Here is a 16,931-nt window from a genome sequence, read left to right on the forward strand (position 1 = left end):
GCATTCCAGCCCACTACATGCCAAGAAGATTCGTGCAAGCGTGTCTGTTTCTGTAGTGTAGTGGTTATCACGTTCGCTTTACACGCGAAAGGTCCCTGGTTCGAGACCGGGCAGAAACAGCAGCTTTCTGTTTTTCACACAGTTTGCATTTACTCTCTCAACTTATAGGAAAGCTGAGATAATGGAAGCTGTCTATCCCTCACCAGCGTGATGTACTGTGCTCCAGGGGCATCAGTGACAGCTCAAAAAGAGAAGTGACGATAGTTTGCGCTATTCGTTTGCACGTCCTTGTGTACTGAAGGTTGGGCCTACTTCATGAAAGCAAGGCATGAGAGCAGAAATGGTTTTATTGACCTCACCGAGAGCATACACCTAGAACAAACAAAATGTCTGAAGGATAGAGGCATTTTCATTTCTTGTTCGATGACGGCCATGGAAAAGACAGCAACCATATTGCAGAAGAGAGCAGCATGTGCAGTTGCTTGCTTTGGGTGAAGCATTCACTAACTCGCTGCCAATAACCCCCGGAGCCGGTGCGAAAGGCGACTCTTGTGTGCCTCGGCTCGTTGGTCTAGGGGTATGATTCTCGCTTAGGGTGCGAGAGGTCCCGGGTTCAAATCCCGGACGAGCCCTTTTTCAGAGGTAAACATACGAATCCTACTCAAAACTCACAATGCCTGACTATTTCTCATTACACTCGCCGCATTGTTGCACAAAATATTTTGAACCTCAGAAGAAACATGGATCACCATGCTTTTTCTGCCTTCATGCTTAGTCTGTGTGTGTCCCAGGTGATGCTTTCCCAAGGTGTACTTGCTGGCATTTAGGCATCAGATATTTGTCTGTCGATGCCTGCATAAGTCAATTTTTAATACGTCTAATTGCAAGCATGTTGGCTGATATCTCTGCAGTTTTCACACTTGCTCCTCGCTTTCTGAGTGGCTGCTGATACAGCAGAATAGAAGTAGAGAGAATCCTTGAGAGGAACCTTGCTCTAACAGTAAAACACAGCAAGTGAGTTTCTGTAGTGTAGTGGTCATCACGTTCGCCTAACACGCGAAAGGTCCCCGGTTCGAGACTGTGCATGAGCTGCTTTTATGTGCACCCTCTAAAACCTTATTATCTCAATGCAAGCTTAAGAAGAGGCGGTCCTTGAACCCAGCGGGCCGTGGGAAACTTCCTTTACTTTTGCAAGACGAAACAAATTAATCCGCATCCATCAGTGGTCGCTCTTGTGCCTAGCTTTTTTTTTGTCATGCCATGTTGTATTGTGGGGTCTTTACACTTGTGACATTGCTGTGAACGTTGTAAGTGCAAACATTGGCAGGTGCAGTCAGAAGAGTCAGATCTGTGCACACCCAGGGCTGTCAGGATGGCCGAGTGGTCTAAGGCGCCAGACTCAAGAGAGCTTGATCTTCAGTGCAACTGAGACTTCTGGTCTCCTCATGGAGGCGTGGGTTCAAATCCCACTTCTGACAGGTTTCTTTTACACCCTTAAATCGTCCTGTTTTTTGCAGTGCATTCCCCACACACCACAATCTTTGCACGGACCTGTAACATATGACGAGAAATCCACCAACGATCAGGCTGGTCCCTCAATCACAATTCCATGTATTCCTGGAAGGGACACCTCAGGCACACCTTCCGTTAAATTTGCACTCCATCACACAAACTGCCGTGCTGGTTTCTCATTAAGCAGTTGATCCCATCTTTGTTGTGAGGCTCTCCTGCCACCTTTTGGGCGGAGAAGGCACTGTCCCTGCAACAACACAGGCAGACATGTTCAACAGGGCTTCCTGGTTATGTGGGAGGAGCAGATTGTCATTGGTCCCCCCTTGCGAATTTTAATTTACATAAGGAAGACAGAGAGGTAGCTGGGAGTAGGCAGTACACACGGACATTGAACTCTATCTTGTGATTTGCAGCCAATTCTAGATTGAGGCAGGAGGAAAGGAGGTGATTTGCCCAACAATGGCCATACTGGGAATTCAGCCACCCTGGGGCTCCCAGGTGAGTGTTTCAGTCCTGCGAGCCACTCATATAAATCTCGCCTGATCGAGCCTGATCGAGCGCTGAGTGAGCGTGTTTGAATCCAAGAATCAAATGCCTCTGTCTTAGGAGCAAGAATTGGCAGGCCCTCCCTTGCATCTGGGGTGGAAGTCTATGGGGTAAGTGTCCAGGACTTGCAGAGGAGTACAAGTGCCAGAAAGTGCCTGCAGTTCTCATCAGCGCCTTTTTTCTGCTCTCTGGCAGCTAGGATATCGACTGATCCCTTCCTTGCAAGAGTGAAAAAAACAACACCTTGAGAGAAAACATGACTTTGTGTGGTTCACATAGAGAGAGAGCAGCCAAATAGCCCTGCTTTGTTTCTGAAAGACGCATCAGAAATTGCTTAAAATGCCGACTGGGGAATCAGGCTCGTTGGTCTAGGGGTATGATTCTCGCTTCGGGTGCGAGAGGTCCCGGGTTCAAATCCCGGACGAGCCCATGCTGTGGAATTATTTTTAGGCTGCTTATTATATAGGGCCATTTCTTCTTTTCAATGCTATAAGACGCCGTGTATGGTGAGAAAGTTCCTTTCCCTCTACGCTATTTCCCACTTTTGGCGTATAGAATTTCAGTGCCGGACTTCTTTGCAACTGCTTTTCTGGGGTGGACCATCAGTGTAGGAAAATTAAATGCAAAGTGTTTTTCTAGTGTGATTTCAGGTATGGTTTTAAAATCGCCTTTTGGAATAAAAGTGGTCCTCGTTCCTTTCTTCCAAAGAAAGAGATCGGGTAAGGAGGGTCCAACTTTGAGCTTCATGGACATTGGCCCTTGGTCTGTGCATTCCAGCCCACTACATGCCAAGAAGATTCGTGCAAGCGTGTCTGTTTCTGTAGTGTAGTGGTTATCACGTTCGCTTTACACGCGAAAGGTCCCTGGTTCGAGACCGGGCAGAAACAGCAGCTTTCTGTTTTTCACACAGTTTGCATTTACTCTCTCAACTTATAGGAAAGCTGAGATAATGGAAGCTGTCTATCCCTCACCAGCGTGATGTACTGTGCTCCAGGGGCATCAGTGACAGCTCAAAAAGAGAAGTGACGATAGTTTGCGCTATTCGTTTGCACGTCCTTGTGTACTGAAGGTTGGGCCTACTTCATGAAAGCAAGGCATGAGAGCAGAAATGGTTTTATTGACCTCACCGAGAGCATACACCTAGAACAAACAAAATGTCTGAAGGATAGAGGCATTTTCATTTCTTGTTCGATGACGGCCATGGAAAAGACAGCAACCATATTGCAGAAGAGAGCAGCATGTGCAGTTGCTTGCTTTGGGTGAAGCATTCACTAACTCGCTGCCAATAACCCCCGGAGCCGGTGCGAAAGGCGACTCTTGTGTGCCTCGGCTCGTTGGTCTAGGGGTATGATTCTCGCTTAGGGTGCGAGAGGTCCTGGGTTCAAATCCCGGACGAGCCCTTTTTCAGAGGTAAACATACGAATCCTACTCAAAACTCACAATGCCTGACTATTTCTCATTACACTCGCCGCATTGTTGCACAAAATATTTTGAACCTCAGAAGAAACATGGATCACCATGCTTTTTCTGCCTTCATGCTTAGTCTGTGTGTGTCCCAGGTGATGCTTTCCCAAGGTGTACTTGCTGGCATTTAGGCATCAGATATTTGTCTGTCGATGCCTGCATAAGTCAATTTTTAATACGTCTAATTGCAAGCATGTTGGCTGATATCTCTGCAGTTTTCACACTTGCTCCTCGCTTTCTGAGTGGCTGCTGATACAGCAGAATAGAAGTAGAGAGAATCCTTGAGAGGAACCTTGCTCTAACAGTAAAACACAGCAAGTGAGTTTCTGTAGTGTAGTGGTCATCACGTTCGCCTAACACGCGAAAGGTCCCCGGTTCGAGACTGTGCATGAGCTGCTTTTATGTGCACCCTCTAAAACCTTATTATCTCAATGCAAGCTTAAGAAGAGGCGGTCCTTGAACCCAGCGAGCCGTGGGAAACTTCCTTTACTTTTGCAAGACGAAACAAATTAATCCGCATCCATCAGTGGTCGCTCTTGTGCCTAGCTTTTTTTTTGTCATGCCATGTTGTATTGTGGGGTCTTTACACTTGTGACATTGCTGTGAACGTTGTAAGTGCAAACATTGGCAGGTGCAGTCAGAAGAGTCAGATCTGTGCACACCCAGGGCTGTCAGGATGGCCGAGTGGTCTAAGGCGCCAGACTCAAGAGAGCTTGATCTTCAGTGCAACTGAGACTTCTGGTCTCCTCATGGAGGCGTGGGTTCAAATCCCACTTCTGACAGGTTTCTTTTACACCCTTAAATCGTCCTGTTTTTTGCAGTGCATTCCCCACACACCACAATCTTTGCACGGACCTGTAACATATGACGAGAAATCCACCAACGATCAGGCTGGTCCCTCAATCACAATTCCATGTATTCCTGGAAGGGACACCTCAGGCACACCTTCCGTTAAATTTGCACTCCATCACACAAACTGCCGTGCTGGTTTCTCATTAAGCAGTTGATCCCATCTTTGTTGTGAGGCTCTCCTGCCACCTTTTGGGCGGAGAAGGCACTGTCCCTGCAACAACACAGGCAGACATGTTCAACAGGGCTTCCTGGTTATGTGGGAGGAGCAGATTGTCATTGGTCCCCCCTTGCGAATTTTAATTTACATAAGGAAGACAGAGAGGTAGCTGGGAGTAGGCAGTACACACGGACATTGAACTCTATCTTGTGATTTGCAGCCAATTCTAGATTGAGGCAGGAGGAAAGGAGGTGATTTGCCCAACAATGGCCATACTGGGAATTCAGCCACCCTGGGGCTCCCAGGTGAGTGTTTCAGTCCTGCGAGCCACTCATATAAATCTCGCCTGATCGAGCCTGATCGAGCGCTGAGTGAGCGTGTTTGAATCCAAGAATCAAATGCCTCTGTCTTAGGAGCAAGAATTGGCAGGCCCTCCCTTGCATCTGGGGTGGAAGTCTATGGGGTAAGTGTCCAGGACTTGCAGAGGAGTACAAGTGCCAGAAAGTGCCTGCAGTTCTCATCAGCGCCTTTTTTCTGCTCTCTGGCAGCTAGGATATCGACTGATCCCTTCCTTGCAAGAGTGAAAAAAACAACACCTTGAGAGAAAACATGACTTTGTGTGGTTCACATAGAGAGAGAGCAGCCAAATAGCCCTGCTTTGTTTCTGAAAGACGCATCAGAAATTGCTTAAAATGCCGACTGGGGAATCAGGCTCGTTGGTCTAGGGGTATGATTCTCGCTTCGGGTGCGAGAGGTCCCGGGTTCAAATCCCGGACGAGCCCATGCTGTGGAATTATTTTTAGGCTGCTTATTATATAGGGCCATTTCTTCTTTTCAATGCTATAAGACGCCGTGTATGGTGAGAAAGTTCCTTTCCCTCTACGCTATTTCCCACTTTTGGCGTATAGAATTTCAGTGCCGGACTTCTTTGCAACTGCTTTTCTGGGGTGGACCATCAGTGTAGGAAAATTAAATGCAAAGTGTTTTTCTAGTGTGATTTCAGGTATGGTTTTAAAATCGCCTTTTGGAATAAAAGTGGTCCTCGTTCCTTTCTTCCAAAGAAAGAGATCGGGTAAGGAGGGTCCAACTTTGAGCTTCATGGACATTGGCCCTTGGTCTGTGCATTCCAGCCCACTACATGCCAAGAAGATTCGTGCAAGCGTGTCTGTTTCTGTAGTGTAGTGGTTATCACGTTCGCTTTACACGCGAAAGGTCCCTGGTTCGAGACCGGGCAGAAACAGCAGCTTTCTGTTTTTCACACAGTTTGCATTTACTCTCTCAACTTATAGGAAAGCTGAGATAATGGAAGCTGTCTATCCCTCACCAGCGTGATGTACTGTGCTCCAGGGGCATCAGTGACAGCTCAAAAAGAGAAGTGACGATAGTTTGCGCTATTCGTTTGCACGTCCTTGTGTACTGAAGGTTGGGCCTACTTCATGAAAGCAAGGCATGAGAGCAGAAATGGTTTTATTGACCTCACCGAGAGCATACACCTAGAACAAACAAAATGTCTGAAGGATAGAGGCATTTTCATTTCTTGTTCGATGACGGCCATGGAAAAGACAGCAACCATATTGCAGAAGAGAGCAGCATGTGCAGTTGCTTGCTTTGGGTGAAGCATTCACTAACTCGCTGCCAATAACCCCCGGAGCCGGTGCGAAAGGCGACTCTTGTGTGCCTCGGCTCGTTGGTCTAGGGGTATGATTCTCGCTTAGGGTGTGAGAGGTCCCGGGTTCAAATCCCGGACGAGCCCTTTTTCAGAGGTAAACATACGAATCCTACTCAAAACTCACAATGCCTGACTATTTCTCATTACACTCGCCGCATTGTTGCACAAAATATTTTGAACCTCAGAAGAAACATGGATCACCATGCTTTTTCTGCCTTCATGCTTAGTCTGTGTGTGTCCCAGGTGATGCTTTCCCAAGGTGTACTTGCTGGCATTTAGGCATCAGATATTTGTCTGTCGATGCCTGCATAAGTCAATTTTTAATACGTCTAATTGCAAGCATGTTGGCTGATATCTCTGCAGTTTTCACACTTGCTCCTCGCTTTCTGAGTGGCTGCTGATACAGCAGAATAGAAGTAGAGAGAATCCTTGAGAGGAACCTTGCTCTAACAGTAAAACACAGCAAGTGAGTTTCTGTAGTGTAGTGGTCATCACGTTCGCCTAACACGCGAAAGGTCCCCGGTTCGAGACCGGGCAGAAACACTGTGCATGAGCTGCTTTTATGTGCACCCTCTAAAACCTTATTATCTCAATGCAAGCTTAAGAAGAGGCGGTCCTTGAACCCAGCAAGCCGTGGGAAACTTCCTTTACTTTTGCAAGACGAAACAAATTAATCCGCATCCATCAGTGGTCGCTCTTGTGCCTAGCTTTTTTTTTGTCATGCCATGTTGTATTGTGGGGTCTTTACACTTGTGACATTGCTGTGAACGTTGTAAGTGCAAACATTGGCAGGTGCAGTCAGAAGAGTCAGATCTGTGCACACCCAGGGCTGTCAGGATGGCCGAGTGGTCTAAGGCGCCAGACTCAAGAGAGCTTGATCTTCAGTGCAACTGAGACTTCTGGTCTCCTCATGGAGGCGTGGGTTCAAATCCCACTTCTGACAGGTTTCTTTTACACCCTTAAATCGTCCTGTTTTTTGCAGTGCATTCCCCACACACCACAATCTTTGCACGGACCTGTAACATATGACGAGAAATCCACCAACGATCAGGCTGGTCCCTCAATCACAATTCCATGTATTCCTGGAAGGGACACCTCAGGCACACCTTCCGTTAAATTTGCACTCCATCACACAAACTGCCGTGCTGGTTTCTCATTAAGCAGTTGATCCCATCTTTGTTGTGAGGCTCTCCTGCCACCTTTTGGGCGGAGAAGGCACTGTCCCTGCAACAACACAGGCAGACATGTTCAACAGGGCTTCCTGGTTATGTGGGAGGAGCAGATTGTCATTGGTCCCCCCTTGCGAATTTTAATTTACATAAGGAAGACAGAGAGGTAGCTGGGAGTAGGCAGTACACACGGACATTGAACTCTATCTTGTGATTTGCAGCCAATTCTAGATTGAGGCAGGAGGAAAGGAGGTGATTTGCCCAACAATGGCCATACTGGGAATTCAGCCACCCTGGGGCTCCCAGGTGAGTGTTTCAGTCCTGCGAGCCACTCATATAAATCTCGCCTGATCGAGCCTGATCGAGCGCTGAGTGAGCGTGTTTGAATCCAAGAATCAAATGCCTCTGTCTTAGGAGCAAGAATTGGCAGGCCCTCCCTTGCATCTGGGGTGGAAGTCTATGGGGTAAGTGTCCAGGACTTGCAGAGGAGTACAAGTGCCAGAAAGTGCCTGCAGTTCTCATCAGCGCCTTTTTTCTGCTCTCTGGCAGCTAGGATATCGACTGATCCCTTCCTTGCAAGAGTGAAAAAAACAACACCTTGAGAGAAAACATGACTTTGTGTGGTTCACATAGAGAGAGAGCAGCCAAATAGCCCTGCTTTGTTTCTGAAAGACGCATCAGAAATTGCTTAAAATGCCGACTGGGGAATCAGGCTCGTTGGTCTAGGGGTATGATTCTCGCTTCGGGTGCGAGAGGTCCCGGGTTCAAATCCCGGACGAGCCCATGCTGTGGAATTATTTTTAGGCTGCTTATTATATAGGGCCATTTCTTCTTTTCAATGCTATAAGACGCCGTGTATGGTGAGAAAGTTCCTTTCCCTCTACGCTATTTCCCACTTTTGGCGTATAGAATTTCAGTGCCGGACTTCTTTGCAACTGCTTTTCTGGGGTGGACCATCAGTGTAGGAAAATTAAATGCAAAGTGTTTTTCTAGTGTGATTTCAGGTATGGTTTTAAAATCGCCTTTTGGAATAAAAGTGGTCCTCGTTCCTTTCTTCCAAAGAAAGAGATCGGGTAAGGAGGGTCCAACTTTGAGCTTCATGGACATTGGCCCTTGGTCTGTGCATTCCAGCCCACTACATGCCAAGAAGATTCGTGCAAGCGTGTCTGTTTCTGTAGTGTAGTGGTTATCACGTTCGCTTTACACGCGAAAGGTCCCTGGTTCGAGACCGGGCAGAAACAGCAGCTTTCTGTTTTTCACACAGTTTGCATTTACTCTCTCAACTTATAGGAAAGCTGAGATAATGGAAGCTGTCTATCCCTCACCAGCGTGATGTACTGTGCTCCAGGGGCATCAGTGACAGCTCAAAAAGAGAAGTGACGATAGTTTGCGCTATTCGTTTGCACGTCCTTGTGTACTGAAGGTTGGGCCTACTTCATGAAAGCAAGGCATGAGAGCAGAAATGGTTTTATTGACCTCACCGAGAGCATACACCTAGAACAAACAAAATGTCTGAAGGATAGAGGCATTTTCATTTCTTGTTCGATGACGGCCATGGAAAAGACAGCAACCATATTGCAGAAGAGAGCAGCATGTGCAGTTGCTTGCTTTGGGTGAAGCATTCACTAACTCGCTGCCAATAACCCCCGGAGCCGGTGCGAAAGGCGACTCTTGTGTGCCTCGGCTCGTTGGTCTAGGGGTATGATTCTCGCTTAGGGTGCGAGAGGTCCTGGGTTCAAATCCCGGACGAGCCCTTTTTCAGAGGTAAACATACGAATCCTACTCAAAACTCACAATGCCTGACTATTTCTCATTACACTCGCCGCATTGTTGCACAAAATATTTTGAACCTCAGAAGAAACATGGATCACCATGCTTTTTCTGCCTTCATGCTTAGTCTGTGTGTGTCCCAGGTGATGCTTTCCCAAGGTGTACTTGCTGGCATTTAGGCATCAGATATTTGTCTGTCGATGCCTGCATAAGTCAATTTTTAATACGTCTAATTGCAAGCATGTTGGCTGATATCTCTGCAGTTTTCACACTTGCTCCTCGCTTTCTGAGTGGCTGCTGATACAGCAGAATAGAAGTAGAGAGAATCCTTGAGAGGAACCTTGCTCTAACAGTAAAACACAGCAAGTGAGTTTCTGTAGTGTAGTGGTCATCACGTTCGCCTAACACGCGAAAGGTCCCCGGTTCGAGACTGTGCATGAGCTGCTTTTATGTGCACCCTCTAAAACCTTATAATCTCAATGCAAGCTTAAGAAGAGGCGGTCCTTGAACCCAGCGAGCCGTGGGAAACTTCCTTTACTTTTGCAAGACGAAACAAATTAATCCGCATCCATCAGTGGTCGCTCTTGTGCCTAGCTTTTTTTTTGTCATGCCATGTTGTATTGTGGGGTCTTTACACTTGTGACATTGCTGTGAACGTTGTAAGTGCAAACATTGGCAGGTGCAGTCAGAAGAGTCAGATCTGTGCACACCCAGGGCTGTCAGGATGGCCGAGTGGTCTAAGGCGCCAGACTCAAGAGAGCTTGATCTTCAGTGCAACTGAGACTTCTGGTCTCCTCATGGAGGCGTGGGTTCAAATCCCACTTCTGACAGGTTTCTTTTACACCCTTAAATCGTCCTGTTTTTTGCAGTGCATTCCCCACACACCACAATCTTTGCACGGACCTGTAACATATGACGAGAAATCCACCAACGATCAGGCTGGTCCCTCAATCACAATTCCATGTATTCCTGGAAGGGACACCTCAGGCACACCTTCCGTTAAATTTGCACTCCATCACACAAACTGCCGTGCTGGTTTCTCATTAAGCAGTTGATCCCATCTTTGTTGTGAGGCTCTCCTGCCACCTTTTGGGCGGAGAAGGAACTGTCCCTGCAACAACACAGGCAGACATGTTCAACTGTGCTTCCTGGTTATGTGGGAGGAGCAGATTGTCATTGGTCCCCCCTTGCGAATTTTAATTTACATAAGGAAGACAGAGAGGTAGCTGGGAGTAGGCAGTACACACGGACATTGAACTCTATCTTGTGATTTGCAGCCAATTCTAGATTGAGGCAGGAGGAAAGGAGGTGACTTGCCCAACAATGGCCATACTGGGAATTCAGCCACCCTGGGGCTCCCAGGTGAGTGTTTCAGTCCTGCGAGCCACTCATATAAATCTCGCCTGATCGAGCGCTGAGTGAGCGTGTTTGAATCCAAGAATCAAATGCCTCTGTCTTAGGAGCAAGAATTGGCAGGCCCTCCCTTGCATCTGGGGTGGAAGTCTATGGGGTAAGTGTCCAGGACTTGCAGAGGAGTACAAGTGCCAGAAAGTGCCTGCAGTTCTCATCAGCGCCTTTTTTCTGCTCTCTGGCAGCTAGGATATCGACTGATCCCTTCCTTGCAAGAGTGAAAAAAACAACACCTTGAGAGAAAACATGACTTTGTGTGGTTCACATAGAGAGAGAGCAGCCAAATAGCCCTGCTTTGTTTCTGAAAGACGCATCAGAAATTGCTTAAAATGCCAACTGGGGAATCAGGCTCGTTGGTCTAGGGGTATGATTCTCGCTTCGGGTGCGAGAGGTCCCGGGTTCAAATCCCGGACGAGCCCATGCTGTGGAATTATTTTTAGGCTGCTTATTATATAGGGCCATTTCTTCTTTTCAATGCTATAAGACGCCGTGTATGGTGAGAAAGTTCCTTTCCCTCTACGCTATTTCCCACTTTTGGCGTATAGAATTTCAGTGCCGGACTTCTTTGCAACTGCTTTTCTGGGGTGGACCATCAGTGTAGGAAAATTAAATGCAAAGTGTTTTTCTAGTGTGATTTCAGGTATGGTTTTAAAATCGCCTTTTGGAATAAAAGTGGTCCTCGTTCCTTTCTTCCAAAGAAAGAGATCGGGTAAGGAGGGTCCAACTTTGAGCTTCATGGACATTGGCCCTTGGTCTGTGCATTCCAGCCCACTACATGCCAAGAAGATTCGTGCAAGCGTGTCTGTTTCTGTAGTGTAGTGGTTATCACGTTCGCTTTACACGCGAAAGGTCCCTGGTTCGAGACCGGGCAGAAACAGCAGCTTTCTGTTTTTCACACAGTTTGCATTTACTCTCTCAACTTATAGGAAAGCTGAGATAATGGAAGCTGTCTATCCCTCACCAGCGTGATGTACTGTGCTCCAGGGGCATCAGTGACAGCTCAAAAAGAGAAGTGACGATAGTTTGCGCTATTCGTTTGCACGTCCTTGTGTACTGAAGGTTGGGCCTACTTCATGAAAGCAAGGCATGAGAGCAGAAATGGTTTTATTGACCTCACCGAGAGCATACACCTAGAACAAACAAAATGTCTGAAGGATAGAGGCATTTTCATTTCTTGTTCGATGACGGCCATGGAAAAGACAGCAACCATATTGCAGAAGAGAGCAGCATGTGCAGTTGCTTGCTTTGGGTGAAGCATTCACTAACTCGCTGCCAATAACCCCCGGAGCCGGTGCGAAAGGCGACTCTTGTGTGCCTCGGCTCGTTGGTCTAGGGGTATGATTCTCGCTTAGGGTGCGAGAGGTCCCGGGTTCAAATCCCGGACGAGCCCTTTTTCAGAGGTAAACATACGAATCCTACTCAAAACTCACAATGCCTGACTATTTCTCATTACACTCGCCGCATTGTTGCACAAAATATTTTGAACCTCAGAAGAAACATGGATCACCATGCTTTTTCTGCCTTCATGCTTAGTCTGTGTGTGTCCCAGGTGATGCTTTCCCAAGGTGTACTTGCTGGCATTTAGGCATCAGATATTTGTCTGTCGATGCCTGCATAAGTCAATTTTTAATACGTCTAATTGCAAGCATGTTGGCTGATATCTCTGCAGTTTTCACACTTGCTCCTCGCTTTCTGAGTGGCTGCTGATACAGCAGAATAGAAGTAGAGAGAATCCTTGAGAGGAACCTTGCTCTAACAGTAAAACACAGCAAGTGAGTTTCTGTAGTGTAGTGGTCATCACGTTCGCCTAACACGCGAAAGGTCCCCGGTTCGAGACTGTGCATGAGCTGCTTTTATGTGCACCCTCTAAAACCTTATTATCTCAATGCAAGCTTAAGAAGAGGCGGTCCTTGAACCCAGCGGGCCGTGGGAAACTTCCTTTACTTTTGCAAGACGAAACAAATTAATCCGCATCCATCAGTGGTCGCTCTTGTGCCTAGCTTTTTTTTGGTCATGCCATGTTGTATTGTGGGGTCTTTACACTTGTGACATTGCTGTGAACGTTGTAAGTGCAAACATTGGCAGGTGCAGTCAGAAGAGTCAGATCTGTGCACACCCAGGGCTGTCAGGATGGCCGAGTGGTCTAAGGCGCCAGACTCAAGAGAGCTTGATCTTCAGTGCAACTGAGACTTCTGGTCTCCTCATGGAGGCGTGGGTTCAAATCCCACTTCTGACAGGTTTCTTTTACACCCTTAAATCGTCCTGTTTTTTGCAGTGCATTCCCCACACACCACAATCTTTGCACGGACCTGTAACATATGACGAGAAATCCACCAACGATCAGGCTGGTCCCTCAATCACAATTCCATGTATTCCTGGAAGGGACACCTCAGGCACACCTTCCGTTAAATTTGCACTCCATCACACAAACTGCCGTGCTGGTTTCTCATTAAGCAGTTGATCCCATCTTTGTTGTGAGGCTCTCCTGCCACCTTTTGGGCGGAGAAGGCACTGTCCCTGCAACAACACAGGCAGACATGTTCAACAGGGCTTCCTGGTTATGTGGGAGGAGCAGATTGTCATTGGTCCCCCCTTGCGAATTTTAATTTACATAAGGAAGACAGAGAGGTAGCTGGGAGTAGGCAGTACACACGGACATTGAACTCTATCTTGTGATTTGCAGCCAATTCTAGATTGAGGCAGGAGGAAAGGAGGTGATTTGCCCAACAATGGCCATACTGGGAATTCAGCCACCCTGGGGCTCCCAGGTGAGTGTTTCAGTCCTGCGAGCCACTCATATAAATCTCGCCTGATCGAGCCTGATCGAGCGCTGAGTGAGCGTGTTTGAATCCAAGAATCAAATGCCTCTGTCTTAGGAGCAAGAATTGGCAGGCCCTCCCTTGCATCTGGGGTGGAAGTCTATGGGGTAAGTGTCCAGGACTTGCAGAGGAGTACAAGTGCCAGAAAGTGCCTGCAGTTCTCATCAGCGCCTTTTTTCTGCTCTCTGGCAGCTAGGATATCGACTGATCCCTTCCTTGCAAGAGTGAAAAAAACAACACCTTGAGAGAAAACATGACTTTGTGTGGTTCACATAGAGAGAGAGCAGCCAAATAGCCCTGCTTTGTTTCTGAAAGACGCATCAGAAATTGCTTAAAATGCCGACTGGGGAATCAGGCTCGTTGGTCTAGGGGTATGATTCTCGCTTCGGGTGCGAGAGGTCCCGGGTTCAAATCCCGGACGAGCCCATGCTGTGGAATTATTTTTAGGCTGCTTATTATATAGGGCCATTTCTTCTTTTCAATGCTATAAGACGCCGTGTATGGTGAGAAAGTTCCTTTCCCTCTACGCTATTTCCCACTTTTGGCGTATAGAATTTCAGTGCCGGACTTCTTTGCAACTGCTTTTCTGGGGTGGACCATCAGTGTAGGAAAATTAAATGCAAAGTGTTTTTCTAGTGTGATTTCAGGTATGGTTTTAAAATCGCCTTTTGGAATAAAAGTGGTCCTCGTTCCTTTCTTCCAAAGAAAGAGATCGGGTAAGGAGGGTCCAACTTTGAGCTTCATGGACATTGGCCCTTGGTCTGTGCATTCCAGCCCACTACATGCCAAGAAGATTCGTGCAAGCGTGTCTGTTTCTGTAGTGTAGTGGTTATCACGTTCGCTTTACACGCGAAAGGTCCCTGGTTCGAGACCGGGCAGAAACAGCAGCTTTCTGTTTTTCACACAGTTTGCATTTACTCTCTCAACTTATAGGAAAGCTGAGATAATGGAAGCTGTCTATCCCTCACCAGCGTGATGTACTGTGCTCCAGGGGCATCAGTGACAGCTCAAAAAGAGAAGTGACGATAGTTTGCGCTATTCGTTTGCACGTCCTTGTGTACTGAAGGTTGGGCCTACTTCATGAAAGCAAGGCATGAGAGCAGAAATGGTTTTATTGACCTCACCGAGAGCATACACCTAGAACAAACAAAATGTCTGAAGGATAGAGGCATTTTCATTTCTTGTTCGATGACGGCCATGGAAAAGACAGCAACCATATTGCAGAAGAGAGCAGCATGTGCAGTTGCTTGCTTTGGGTGAAGCATTCACTAACTCGCTGCCAATAACCCCCGGAGCCGGTGCGAAAGGCGACTCTTGTGTGCCTCGGCTCGTTGGTCTAGGGGTATGATTCTCGCTTAGGGTGCGAGAGGTCCTGGGTTCAAATCCCGGACGAGCCCTTTTTCAGAGGTAAACATACGAATCCTACTCAAAACTCACAATGCCTGACTATTTCTCATTACACTCGCCGCATTGTTGCACAAAATATTTTGAACCTCAGAAGAAACATGGATCACCATGCTTTTTCTGCCTTCATGCTTAGTCTGTGTGTGTCCCAGGTGATGCTTTCCCAAGGTGTACTTGCTGGCATTTAGGCATCAGATATTTGTCTGTCGATGCCTGCATAAGTCAATTTTTAATACGTCTAATTGCAAGCATGTTGGCTGATATCTCTGCAGTTTTCACACTTGCTCCTCGCTTTCTGAGTGGCTGCTGATACAGCAGAATAGAAGTAGAGAGAATCCTTGAGAGGAACCTTGCTCTAACAGTAAAACACAGCAAGTGAGTTTCTGTAGTGTAGTGGTCATCACGTTCGCCTAACACGCGAAAGGTCCCCGGTTCGAGACTGTGCATGAGCTGCTTTTATGTGCACCCTCTAAAACCTTATTATCTCAATGCAAGCTTAAGAAGAGGCGGTCCTTGAACCCAGCGAGCCGTGGGAAACTTCCTTTACTTTTGCAAGACGAAACAAATTAATCCGCATCCATCAGTGGTCGCTCTTGTGCCTAGCTTTTTTTTTGTCATGCCATGTTGTATTGTGGGGTCTTTACACTTGTGACATTGCTGTGAACGTTGTAAGTGCAAACATTGGCAGGTGCAGTCAGAAGAGTCAGATCTGTGCACACCCAGGGCTGTCAGGATGGCCGAGTGGTCTAAGGCGCCAGACTCAAGAGAGCTTGATCTTCAGTGCAACTGAGACTTCTGGTCTCCTCATGGAGGCGTGGGTTCAAATCCCACTTCTGACAGGTTTCTTTTACACCCTTAAATCGTCCTGTTTTTTGCAGTGCATTCCCCACACACCACAATCTTTGCACGGACCTGTAACATATGACGAGAAATCCACCAACGATCAGGCTGGTCCCTCAATCACAATTCCATGTATTCCTGGAAGGGACACCTCAGGCACACCTTCCGTTAAATTTGCACTCCATCACACAAACTGCCGTGCTGGTTTCTCATTAAGCAGTTGATCCCATCTTTGTTGTGAGCCTCTCCTGCCACCTTTTGGGCGGAGAAGGCACTGTCCCTGCAACAACACAGGCAGACATGTTCAACAGGGCTTCCTGGTTATGTGGGAGGAGCAGATTGTCATTGGTCCCCCCTTGCGAATTTTAATTTACATAAGGAAGACAGAGAGGTAGCTGGGAGTAGGCAGTACACACGGACATTGAACTCTATCTTGTGATTTGCAGCCAATTCTAGATTGAGGCAGGAGGAAAGGAGGTGATTTGCCCAACAATGGCCATACTGGGAATTCAGCCACCCTGGGGCTCCCAGGTGAGTGTTTCAGTCCTGCGAGCCACTCATATAAATCTCGCCTGATCGAGCCTGATCGAGCGCTGAGTGAGCGTGTTTGAATCCAAGAATCAAATGCCTCTGTCTTAGGAGCAAGAATTGGCAGGCCCTCCCTTGCATCTGGGGTGGAAGTCTATGGGGTAAGTGTCCAGGACTTGCAGAGGAGTACAAGTGCCAGAAAGTGCCTGCAGTTCTCATCAGCGCCTTTTTTCTGCTCTCTGGCAGCTAGGATATCGACTGATCCCTTCCTTGCAAGAGTGAAAAAAACAACACCTTGAGAGAAAACATGACTTTGTGTGGTTCACATAGAGAGAGAGCAGCCAAATAGCCCTGCTTTGTTTCTGAAAGACGCATCAGAAATTGCTTAAAATGCCGACTGGGGAATCAGGCTCGTTGGTCTAGGGGTATGATTCTCGCTTCGGGTGCGAGAGGTCCCGGGTTCAAATCCCGGACGAGCCCATGCTGTGGAATTATTTTTAGGCTGCTTATTATATAGGGCCATTTCTTCTTTTCAATGCTATAAGACGCCGTGTATGGTGAGAAAGTTCCTTTCCCTCTACGCTATTTCCCACTTTTGGCGTATAGAATTTCAGTGCCGGACTTCTTTGCAACTGCTTTTCTGGGGTGGACCATCAGTGTAGGAAAATTAAATGCAAAGTGTTTTTCTAGTGTGATTTCAGGTATGGTTTTAAAATCGCCTTTTGGAATAAAAGTGGTCCTCGTTCCTTTCTTCCAAAGAAAGAGATCGGGTAAGGAGGGTCCAACTTTGA

The 16,931-nt window shown here is 47.2% G+C and overlaps 25 non-coding genes across 25 annotated transcripts; all 25 read left to right on the plus strand.

Annotated features, from left to right (window-relative positions):
* The first annotated feature begins 46 nt into the window (after positions 1 to 46).
* TRNAV-UAC (transfer RNA valine (anticodon UAC)) lies at positions 47 to 119 on the plus strand. Its single transcript has one exon. It is a non-coding gene; the product is annotated as a tRNA-Val (tRNA).
* Positions 120 to 560: 441 nt separating this feature from the next.
* TRNAP-AGG (transfer RNA proline (anticodon AGG)) lies at positions 561 to 632 on the plus strand. Its single transcript has one exon. It is a non-coding gene; the product is annotated as a tRNA-Pro (tRNA).
* Positions 633 to 1,366: 734 nt separating this feature from the next.
* TRNAL-CAA (transfer RNA leucine (anticodon CAA)) lies at positions 1,367 to 1,478 on the plus strand. Its single transcript has 2 exons — positions 1,367 to 1,404; positions 1,433 to 1,478. It is a non-coding gene; the product is annotated as a tRNA-Leu (tRNA).
* A 937-nt stretch (positions 1,479 to 2,415) lies between these two features.
* On the plus strand, positions 2,416 to 2,487 carry TRNAP-CGG (transfer RNA proline (anticodon CGG)). Its single transcript has one exon. It is a non-coding gene; the product is annotated as a tRNA-Pro (tRNA).
* A 385-nt stretch (positions 2,488 to 2,872) lies between these two features.
* Positions 2,873 to 2,945, plus strand: TRNAV-UAC (transfer RNA valine (anticodon UAC)). The gene has a single exon. It is a non-coding gene; the product is annotated as a tRNA-Val (tRNA).
* Positions 2,946 to 3,386: 441 nt separating this feature from the next.
* On the plus strand, positions 3,387 to 3,458 carry TRNAP-AGG (transfer RNA proline (anticodon AGG)). The gene has a single exon. It is a non-coding gene; the product is annotated as a tRNA-Pro (tRNA).
* A 734-nt stretch (positions 3,459 to 4,192) lies between these two features.
* Positions 4,193 to 4,304, plus strand: TRNAL-CAA (transfer RNA leucine (anticodon CAA)). Its single transcript has 2 exons — positions 4,193 to 4,230; positions 4,259 to 4,304. It is a non-coding gene; the product is annotated as a tRNA-Leu (tRNA).
* Positions 4,305 to 5,241: 937 nt separating this feature from the next.
* Positions 5,242 to 5,313, plus strand: TRNAP-CGG (transfer RNA proline (anticodon CGG)). The gene has a single exon. It is a non-coding gene; the product is annotated as a tRNA-Pro (tRNA).
* A 385-nt stretch (positions 5,314 to 5,698) lies between these two features.
* TRNAV-UAC (transfer RNA valine (anticodon UAC)) lies at positions 5,699 to 5,771 on the plus strand. Its single transcript has one exon. It is a non-coding gene; the product is annotated as a tRNA-Val (tRNA).
* Positions 5,772 to 6,212: 441 nt separating this feature from the next.
* On the plus strand, positions 6,213 to 6,284 carry TRNAP-AGG (transfer RNA proline (anticodon AGG)). Its single transcript has one exon. It is a non-coding gene; the product is annotated as a tRNA-Pro (tRNA).
* A 386-nt stretch (positions 6,285 to 6,670) lies between these two features.
* Positions 6,671 to 6,743, plus strand: TRNAV-AAC (transfer RNA valine (anticodon AAC)). Its single transcript has one exon. It is a non-coding gene; the product is annotated as a tRNA-Val (tRNA).
* A 288-nt stretch (positions 6,744 to 7,031) lies between these two features.
* TRNAL-CAA (transfer RNA leucine (anticodon CAA)) lies at positions 7,032 to 7,143 on the plus strand. The gene is made up of 2 exons: positions 7,032 to 7,069; positions 7,098 to 7,143. It is a non-coding gene; the product is annotated as a tRNA-Leu (tRNA).
* Positions 7,144 to 8,080: 937 nt separating this feature from the next.
* Positions 8,081 to 8,152, plus strand: TRNAP-CGG (transfer RNA proline (anticodon CGG)). Its single transcript has one exon. It is a non-coding gene; the product is annotated as a tRNA-Pro (tRNA).
* A 385-nt stretch (positions 8,153 to 8,537) lies between these two features.
* On the plus strand, positions 8,538 to 8,610 carry TRNAV-UAC (transfer RNA valine (anticodon UAC)). The gene has a single exon. It is a non-coding gene; the product is annotated as a tRNA-Val (tRNA).
* A 441-nt stretch (positions 8,611 to 9,051) lies between these two features.
* Positions 9,052 to 9,123, plus strand: TRNAP-AGG (transfer RNA proline (anticodon AGG)). The gene has a single exon. It is a non-coding gene; the product is annotated as a tRNA-Pro (tRNA).
* A 734-nt stretch (positions 9,124 to 9,857) lies between these two features.
* TRNAL-CAA (transfer RNA leucine (anticodon CAA)) lies at positions 9,858 to 9,969 on the plus strand. The gene is made up of 2 exons: positions 9,858 to 9,895; positions 9,924 to 9,969. It is a non-coding gene; the product is annotated as a tRNA-Leu (tRNA).
* Positions 9,970 to 10,896: 927 nt separating this feature from the next.
* On the plus strand, positions 10,897 to 10,968 carry TRNAP-CGG (transfer RNA proline (anticodon CGG)). Its single transcript has one exon. It is a non-coding gene; the product is annotated as a tRNA-Pro (tRNA).
* Positions 10,969 to 11,353: 385 nt separating this feature from the next.
* On the plus strand, positions 11,354 to 11,426 carry TRNAV-UAC (transfer RNA valine (anticodon UAC)). The gene has a single exon. It is a non-coding gene; the product is annotated as a tRNA-Val (tRNA).
* Positions 11,427 to 11,867: 441 nt separating this feature from the next.
* Positions 11,868 to 11,939, plus strand: TRNAP-AGG (transfer RNA proline (anticodon AGG)). Its single transcript has one exon. It is a non-coding gene; the product is annotated as a tRNA-Pro (tRNA).
* A 734-nt stretch (positions 11,940 to 12,673) lies between these two features.
* Positions 12,674 to 12,785, plus strand: TRNAL-CAA (transfer RNA leucine (anticodon CAA)). Its single transcript has 2 exons — positions 12,674 to 12,711; positions 12,740 to 12,785. It is a non-coding gene; the product is annotated as a tRNA-Leu (tRNA).
* A 937-nt stretch (positions 12,786 to 13,722) lies between these two features.
* Positions 13,723 to 13,794, plus strand: TRNAP-CGG (transfer RNA proline (anticodon CGG)). The gene has a single exon. It is a non-coding gene; the product is annotated as a tRNA-Pro (tRNA).
* A 385-nt stretch (positions 13,795 to 14,179) lies between these two features.
* On the plus strand, positions 14,180 to 14,252 carry TRNAV-UAC (transfer RNA valine (anticodon UAC)). Its single transcript has one exon. It is a non-coding gene; the product is annotated as a tRNA-Val (tRNA).
* A 441-nt stretch (positions 14,253 to 14,693) lies between these two features.
* On the plus strand, positions 14,694 to 14,765 carry TRNAP-AGG (transfer RNA proline (anticodon AGG)). The gene has a single exon. It is a non-coding gene; the product is annotated as a tRNA-Pro (tRNA).
* Positions 14,766 to 15,499: 734 nt separating this feature from the next.
* TRNAL-CAA (transfer RNA leucine (anticodon CAA)) lies at positions 15,500 to 15,611 on the plus strand. Its single transcript has 2 exons — positions 15,500 to 15,537; positions 15,566 to 15,611. It is a non-coding gene; the product is annotated as a tRNA-Leu (tRNA).
* Positions 15,612 to 16,548: 937 nt separating this feature from the next.
* TRNAP-CGG (transfer RNA proline (anticodon CGG)) lies at positions 16,549 to 16,620 on the plus strand. The gene has a single exon. It is a non-coding gene; the product is annotated as a tRNA-Pro (tRNA).
* Positions 16,621 to 16,931: the final 311 nt, after the last annotated feature.

The sequence above is a fragment of the Triturus cristatus genome, chromosome 10, assembly GCF_964204655.1.
Source record: "Triturus cristatus chromosome 10, aTriCri1.1, whole genome shotgun sequence".
Taxonomy (NCBI): Eukaryota; Metazoa; Chordata; class Amphibia; order Caudata; family Salamandridae; genus Triturus; species Triturus cristatus.